Source organism: Arvicola amphibius, chromosome X, assembly GCF_903992535.2.
Source record: "Arvicola amphibius chromosome X, mArvAmp1.2, whole genome shotgun sequence".
Taxonomy (NCBI): Eukaryota; Metazoa; Chordata; class Mammalia; order Rodentia; family Cricetidae; genus Arvicola; species Arvicola amphibius.
Window position 1 is genome coordinate 15,914,669 of NC_052065.1, and position 8,346 is coordinate 15,923,014.

The 8,346-nt window shown below is 45.1% G+C and overlaps 1 pseudogene; it reads right to left on the bottom strand.

The window, feature by feature from the left end:
- Positions 1-4,074: 4,074 nt before the first annotated feature.
- Positions 4,075-8,126, bottom strand: LOC119804968 (annotated as a pseudogene).
- Positions 8,127-8,346: the final 220 nt, after the last annotated feature.

Genomic DNA, 8,346 nt, shown 5'->3' on the forward strand with positions numbered 1-8,346 from the left:
TATCTCTTAGAAGCCTGTCCTTTTCTAATGAGGGCCAGAAAGAGTGGGTGTGGATGAAAGGGGAGGTGGGGAAGAACCAGAAAGAGTAGAAGGAGGGGAAATTGCAATCAGGACATATTGTGTGAGCAAAGAATAGGTTTTCTTTCTTTTTTTAATGTGGGGATGGATTTTATTAGGGCTTCTCACAGTGTAAGGGTCAGTCTGTCTTCAGAACAATCACACAATCACAGTACAGGATGTACATCACCCAGACTGCCCAAGAAGTCTGAGCAGTTGAGTCTTATTGCTTAAAATACACATATTCACAATAACTGGTGGACATTGATTTGTCTCATACAGGAATGTGTTAGTGGCTGCAAAGCTGACCATAGCACCAAGTCTTCTGCCTACCCACTTCTCCCATTTACCTGAAAACCCAACTCAGTCATGTCTTCCTGTCCCCTAACTCATTATTTCTGGTGCTCTCTCTCTGAGCAGCAGGGGCTAGACTTTAGCTCAGTCATCATGGTGGGTGCTTCACTGAAGCTAGTTAGCCCCTTGGCCAGCTCTCCACTCTGTCAGGGGAAAGAAAATGAAAGGTCCTACCTCATCATCAGTTGACTAAAGAGGGGTTCATTTGGAAAAACTTATTCCCCTGTGAGAAGCTTAATTGTCTGAAATTTTAACAAGAAGGCTGCAGCTCAGGCCCTCTGACCACACACCAACCGTCTAGACCTCCACAGAGGGGGTGCGCACTTGTGGCATCAAAGTGTCTGCCAGAGATTCCTGGCGATCCTGGGCAGGTTGATGGCTGGGCCTGTTGGAGAGCGGTGACTCACTCTCCTGTACAACCTGTGAAATGAGTCTCTTGGGCAGGAGGTGATAGCCATCTGCAGGAGGACCTCCGGGCCTTGTTATTGTCGTCTGGCTCTAAAGAACCAGTTGTGCTTTGATAGGAAAAAGGAGCACAGAAGGAGCTGACAGGAACATTTCCCACACAGCTCTGTTCATGCAAAGAATCTGGTTCTTTCTCTGCTCTTGAACAATGATACATAGACTCAGCACTGTCGGTAAGAAAGGAAAAGGAAGAAAAAAAAGTCAGGATGTAAACACACACAAACAAATTGGAGGTTGTGAGATAATGTGTGTCTAGGGACAGGGGCAGCCATAAGAACCACAGATAACCAAGGTATTCATTCTAAGTGGTAAGTTTAAAATGAACAACAGATTTAGTCAAACTCAAGAGAAAATAGTGTTTGAGAGACAGGCTATAAGGCTGCCTTACCCGGGTCACACAACTTCCTCAGTCCACCTGCTTGGGAAGGACAAGGAGTGACTACAGACTGTGTTCAGGACTGGCGGTGACCACTGGTCACCTGTGTGCATAGACAAAGGGCAAAGGTGAAGGAGGCTACATCTCAACCAGACATCAGACTTAGGCCCCGGCTCACAGAAGGCCCAGGGCTACCACCACCAGGCCTGTTCACACTCTTCTCCTGACCCAACAGTAGCCAGATTCTTGGAAACGCAACCTAGGGAAGAGCTGCAAAATTCCCTTGTCCAGAAGAGAATTCCTGCCTGCCCACTAGCACAGTTCTTGTTTCCAGCTAGCCATTGTCATTTGTTTTTGTTTGTTTTTTAATTTATTTATTATGAATAGCATTCTGCCTGCATGTATGCCTGCAGGCCAGAAGAAAACACCATTATAGATAGTTGCTAGCCACCATGCAGTTGCTGACACCGAATTCAAGACTTCTGGAAGAACAGCCAGTGCTCTTAACCACTAAGCCATCTCTCTAGCCCCTTGTTATTTGTTTTTAAAGAACACAGCATAAGCTTATCCACCTGAACCAGGCTGAAGCCAGCGAAAGCATACTGGGAAGAGTCCCTCTACAATGCACAGATATGTACTTTCCCCCGGGGACTTGACAGATCAACAAGCCCCTCACCAACCTGATCATTGGTTCTCACCCTCCCACTAGACTAAACTAATGTCAGCTCTGCAGACACTGGCAGCCACAGGTGACAGCCAGAGGCTCAGATTTCCTGCTTCACTCAGGGCAAAGATAAACTGTCTCTCCCAGACTGAGACACAGTGACATTCTATTCCAAATGCACTCCATCATAGAGAACTATCTTGGAGCACTGCCCCAACCTCAGTCCTTGAGGGCTTTCCAGACACACGTTTCTCAGCTAGGCAGGTAGGTGAGATATAGCTCTGAAAAAAGGGGGTGCAGAATGAATCCCAGAACTGCTATAATTTTAAAAAAAGGCGGGAGACTGAGAGACACCATCCTGCAACAAGGCTCACATGGAGGGCTTATTAGGGGAAGGGAATAGAAAATTCCCTTTGGTGGAGAGAGGTGCAAAGGTCTGTTTGCCTCATCGGTGAATCATTAGGAAAGAAAGGGGGAATAGACAGAGCTCACTTTTAAAGGAGGCTTAGTGCATGTGCACAGACTACATAGTGATGTAGCAGCCATAGAAACCTGGGCTGGCCAAGTATCTGCCTGAATACTAACAACTCATGCACACAGAGGATGCTCTTAGTGGCTACAGCTGAGGACCCTGGGGGCAGTGCATGTGCATAGGGAGTGATTGGGGTTGGTGACATATTCTGCTAGGTCACCAAGGGCAGGTAGACATAACGCCTGAATGCTAACAAGAACCAATCTCTCAGTCTTCTACTGAGAGACCCAGGCCCCAGCAGATCTGTAGCCATACATAGCACAATCCCTGAATCCCTGAGCACCCTGACTCTGAACCCAGAGTCAGTGAAAGAAACACACCCTGGATCTGGAACCTGAGCCAGTGAAAGAAACACCTTATCCCTATCCCAGAACCCAGAGCCACAGAAAAACACCCTGACCCTGAAACCAGAGCCAAAGAAAGACTTGCCCTTTAGAATCTGAACCAGTTTAAGAAATATGCCCTGACCCTAAAACTAGAGCCAAGCAATCCCTGAACCGGAAAGTAGCTCCCTCTAGTCTAGAAGCGTCACCTCCCCCTGACCTTAGCCCACAGGGAGAAGCCAATCAGAAACAGGCAGCACATCACCCCACAGAGAGAGACCAATCAGGAATGGGCAACACCTTACCCCCACAGGGAGAGACCAATCAGAAATGAATAAACAATTCCAGGTGTCCTTGTGCTGAGACAACAATGTTGTAATTTCCCCTAACCCAAGGCAGCCAATCAGCTCAGTCCCGATACCCCTCCTCAAAGCTTGAGCCAATCCCAAATCTGTAGCTGTGCAGGTTTGAAATTCCCCAAACTTGCCCCTTCTTGCGTGGCCACTATAAAAAACCCTTCATCCTGCTGCCTGGGATCTCTCCTGATCTGCTGCTGCTTGAGATGGATGGACAGAGACGCCTGAGTTAACTCGCAATAAAGATTTTTTGCTTTTGCATCGGATTTGGTCTCATAGTGGTATTTTGGGGATCTGGATTTTGGGCATAACACTGCAGTTCTGTGCTTTTGTAGGGGAGATGAGGCATACACCCCAAGTTTGTACATGGAGATGTGGAGAAAGTTAGACAGGAAGGAAAAAAAAATAAAAGGACAAAATGGTTGTTATAGGACCCAGTCATGACAAGCTCAATAGAGGCCTGAGTCTCAGTAGTTTACCCTGAGGCAATACCTGGTTTAGATAAAGACCACAAACTGAGACTACCCAGGCACCACCCAGAACAGACCATCCAAAGAAAATTCCTAGCGTCCAACTATTGTAGATAGGATCACCAGCCAGCACACACCCATCGCTTTTCACCAGGACACCCCTAGACAAATGCCAGCCAGCCGGGGTCCTAAACCTTAGAAATCCCTCACTCCCACTTTTGCTACTATAAAAACCCAACTCTAACTAAGCTCAGGGCTCTCCGATCACTACAATACATTGGACACATGGAGAGTTCGAGTTCGCAAACTTGTGTAAGAAAGAAGGCTCTTTGCTTTTACATACAGGACTCAGTTTCCTGGTTGGCTATGGGGGCACTCCATGATCTTGGCATAACAGTTGTACCACTTCTAAAAGTCACTTAATGCTTCCCCTACCCTGGTTGTTTGTCAGACTCTCGGATACAGGCAGGGCCTTGTCTAGCTGGGGGAGCTGCTGCACTGTGAGTGTGGGGAGTCCTGTTCATTGATGGCATTTAACAGTAGGCATGAAGACAGTGGTGGCATATGGGGGAGCTCAGGCTCTCAAGCCTACTCCTCAGAGACAGACAGAGTCCTTCGGTGACAAGTGTCATAGAAGCCCAGGGGCCCATCCAGGACATCATCTGAGTGTATTGGATTCTTTGAGACCATCATCATGGTAGCTCCAGTTGCACACACACAACTTAATGCCTGAGTCATTTGTGAAGCAGTGATGTCTGCCAGGTGCCTTGTCTTTGCTGTTGCGGGAGGAGGGGACATGCTCAGAACCTTAAACTTTCCATAGCTTCCTCCTACACTCCAAATCCCTGTCCAGCAACGCCCCTGGATCCAGCTCCCCATGGCCAGTCACTGAAGCACTGGACTCCATTCCTTCAAAGGGCTGAGGGTCAGCAACACTTGGAGGTCTTGTGCTGCTCGTCAGGTCAATCCAGACAAAGGACTGCTCTGTGCTCCGTGGGAGCCCTGGGGTAGGTGAGCCCCTGGGGGACTGCCACCTGCAGGGCCACCCTGAGGAAGCAGCAGCTGCTGCTGGAGTGGCTGGAAGGCCCTGCATGATGCAGGAGTTGCGTAATGGATTATTAAAAATTGCTGCAGGATCCATGGCAGGGGCAGGCAGCAGGAATGTTGCAGAACAACAAGCAGTGGCAGCAGGCCATGTGGTAGCAGGCACCAGGTTTTGAGAGAAGCCAGTGCTAGGCAGGGACGGCACATGAGCCATGCTGCAGGTCTCCAAAGGTCCCCAGCAGCAAGCCATGTGGCAGCAGACGAGAGACAGATGGATAGGCACACCATGTAGAGTGAGGTTGGATATTTATTTAGTGGTTATGGAAGGGCGGGAAGAAGGGGAAAGGGGGAAAAGGGGAGAAGAGCAGAGAGAGAGAGAGAGAGAGAGAGACAGAGAGACAGAGAGAGAAGAGGAGAGAAGAGAGAGAGAGGAGAGACCGAAGCTGCCTCTCTGAGAAGAAGCCAGAAAAGAGAGAGACTAAGGCTGCAAGCAGCAAAGAAGACCTGCCTGCCTCAGCAGATGGGGAGGGAGTGAGCGTGGCTTATCTCTTAAAGAGACAGAACAATCATTATAAGTTGTAGGTGGGTTTCACCACTTCCTCATAAGGAAGTAGTAGTTTGTCAAAACCCTAAAGTAAAATGGCAGCATTGAGTAATTGTTGACTTTCTAGTAGGCAATCAGGTTGACTTCATGTTGTCGCTGCTAGGCTTGGCTCAGTGGTGGTGGTGGAGACACAGCAGCAGCTCAGGATGATGGTGATGGTCCACGTCAGCCATAACAGTAACTCATTAGGAATTGATGTCAAACTAAGTCCACTAAGCTGAGCAATAATAGTAGTAGGTTGTCCGCTAGAGGTTAGGGCCTACCTAGCCATAGGTTCTTGGCCTAAAAATGGTGACAGATAAGGGGTTTATCTTGTGGAATTGAAATTAAATCCAATTAGAAAGTGACTGGTTATGGCATGATGTTTGTGCCATTATTGCAACGATGAGCATGTCTTGCCAGGCCAACTGTTATCACAGCTTGCAAGTTTCCTAGCTTGGTAATACAGATGATTCTTTTTCTCTTCTGTTACCATGCATGGAACTTGTCAGCACTGTGAAGATAGGATGGAGCTTCCAGGTCAGTTAGTACTTGATTTATCATTGTACATTTACCCATTATACTCAAGTGTATGCTGTCTTCTGAAATAAAATGTTACCTTCAAATTCTGTAGGATAGTCAAGAGTGTTGCCATGTTTGAGGTTCTATGGTACCTCACTGAGGAGCAATTCCTAAAGCGGTAACCCATTCCTGACACAGGGATTTTGTTAGACTGTGGTGTCTAGTAGGAGCATTGCTGCTGTACTATAGAGTAACTCCATTTTTAAAGAAATTTATTTATTATGCCCATAGTATTCTACGTCCATGTATGCCTGCACACCAGAAGGCACCGATGATCTCATAGATGGCTGTGAGCCACCATCTGGTTGCTGGGAATTGAACTCAGGACCTCCGGAAGAACCGCCAGTGCTCTTAACCTCTCTCTGAACCATCTCTGCAGTCCTACATAACTCCATTTTAACTCTTTTTTGTTGTTTGTGTGTCTTCATATCTATCTATATCTGTGTCTATCTATATCTATAGGAAGCTAGATATAGCTATAGATATAGATAGGAAATTTTTATGGTAATAGGCTTCCATAAGACTTTTTGAAAGGTCTTTAGTATTATAACTGCCTTTATTCCCCCCTTTATCCTGGTCTCTCATAACTTACCCTATTTAACCTTTCCTGTTCTGTAATTTCCCTTTAATCTTTTATAGCTGTGTATTCTATCTCCCTTCCCTTGAAAGTCCCTTCCCATGGTTCCTTGTGAATTTCCCAATATCTATGAATATTCCAAATTAAACCCACATAATCAAAGCTAAATTCACAAATGAGAGAAAACATATGACATTTGTCTTTCTGGGTCTGTGTTAGCTCACTCAGAATGAGTCTTTCTAGCTCCATTCATTTCCCTATGCATTTCTTAATTTCATTTTGCTTAAAAGTTAATATTCCATTGTGGAAATATAACACATGTTCATCATCTATTTCTCAACTGATAATGTCTAGGCTCCTTCCATTTCCTGGCTATTGAGCAGCAGTGAATATAAATGAGCAGATATTTCTGTATTAGGGTTCAGAGTTCTTAGGGTGTATGTCTAAGAGTGGTATACCTAGATCATGTGGTAGATGTATTTCTAACTTTTTGAATATCTTACAGAAGGATTTCCACAGTGGATACCCCAACTGTATACAAAGGCTCCCTTTCCACATCTCAGGCAACATTTGTGGTCATTTGTTGTTTGGATTTTAGCCGTTCTGACAGGTATAAGATGAAATCATCTTTTATTTTCATTTTCTTGATGGCTAAAGATGTTGAGCATTTTTTCAGTGTTTCTTAGCCATTTTTTATTTCATCTTTTGGGACCTGTCTGTTTAGTACCAAGTCAAGATTCATTTATTTCTTGATGTTTAGTTTTTTTTTTTCTTCAGAAAAGGACAGGCCTCCCAGGGATATCAATCAAACATGGCATATCAAGTTATAATAAAATTAGGCACATCTCCTCATATTAAAGTTGGATGAGGTGACCCAGTAAGAGGAAAAGGATCCCAAAAGCAGACAAAAGAGTTAGACACAGTCCCCGCTCCCACTGTTAGATATACCACAGGAACCCAAGTTATACAGCCATAACATATATGCAGAGGATGTAGATCAGACCCATACAGGCTCCCTGATTGCCAGTTCAGTCTCTGTGAGCCCCTATGAGCCCTGCTTAGTTGGTTCTGTGGGCTGTGTTCTTTTACTGTGTTGACCCTCTGACTCCTACAATCATTCCTTGCTGCTTTTAGTGCTGTTTATGTATGGAATCATCATCTGAAAATAAAAACATTTTGACTTCTTATTTGTATCCCCTTTCTCTCCATTATTTGTCTCATTGCTCTTGTCAATACTTCAAGTATTAAGTTGAATGGGAGAGAAGAGAATAAACGTCCTTATCTTGTTCCTGATTTTAGTGGCCTCTTTTTCTTTGTATTACTTTAATGGATTTTACATATATATGTACACACACACACATATCCTTTGGTACACAAATATTACCTGCTCAGTCTGTATGATATCACATGTACATATATTTTCAGGGCTGATCATTTGGTATTAGATAATCAATTGGTGTGCCCAGCCCTGGGGAAGACCTCTCTCTCTCTCTCTCTCTCTCTCTCTCTCTCTCTCTCTCTCTCTCTCTCTCTCTCTCTCTCTTTCTCTCTCTCATTATTCCTTAATTGCCTGTGGTTCTTTATGTAGAACTGAGACTTCCTGAGCCTTTCCCCAATCATGTTAGCATTTATTTTGGTGTCATCCTTGTTCAACTCATGTATGTTTAGGCAACCATGTTGGTGAGTCTTCATGGGTGTAGCTTTTGACATTCCTAGGAAACACAATCTCACAGCAAACCCCATTCTTCAGGCTCTTACAATCTTTTCACCCCCTCTCCTATGATCTCATAATCTCAGAGCCTATCAGTTGGGACTGGGTTCCAAGACCCAGGACTTCACTAGTCCTGAGTTGTTGGTCAGGTTTTAATACTAGGCATGGTTTCCTTCTTGTCTTGTTTAGCAGGTTTTAAGCCCGACTAGAGAACTGTTGGCTACCATCAAGCAATGTATGTCACTATTGAAC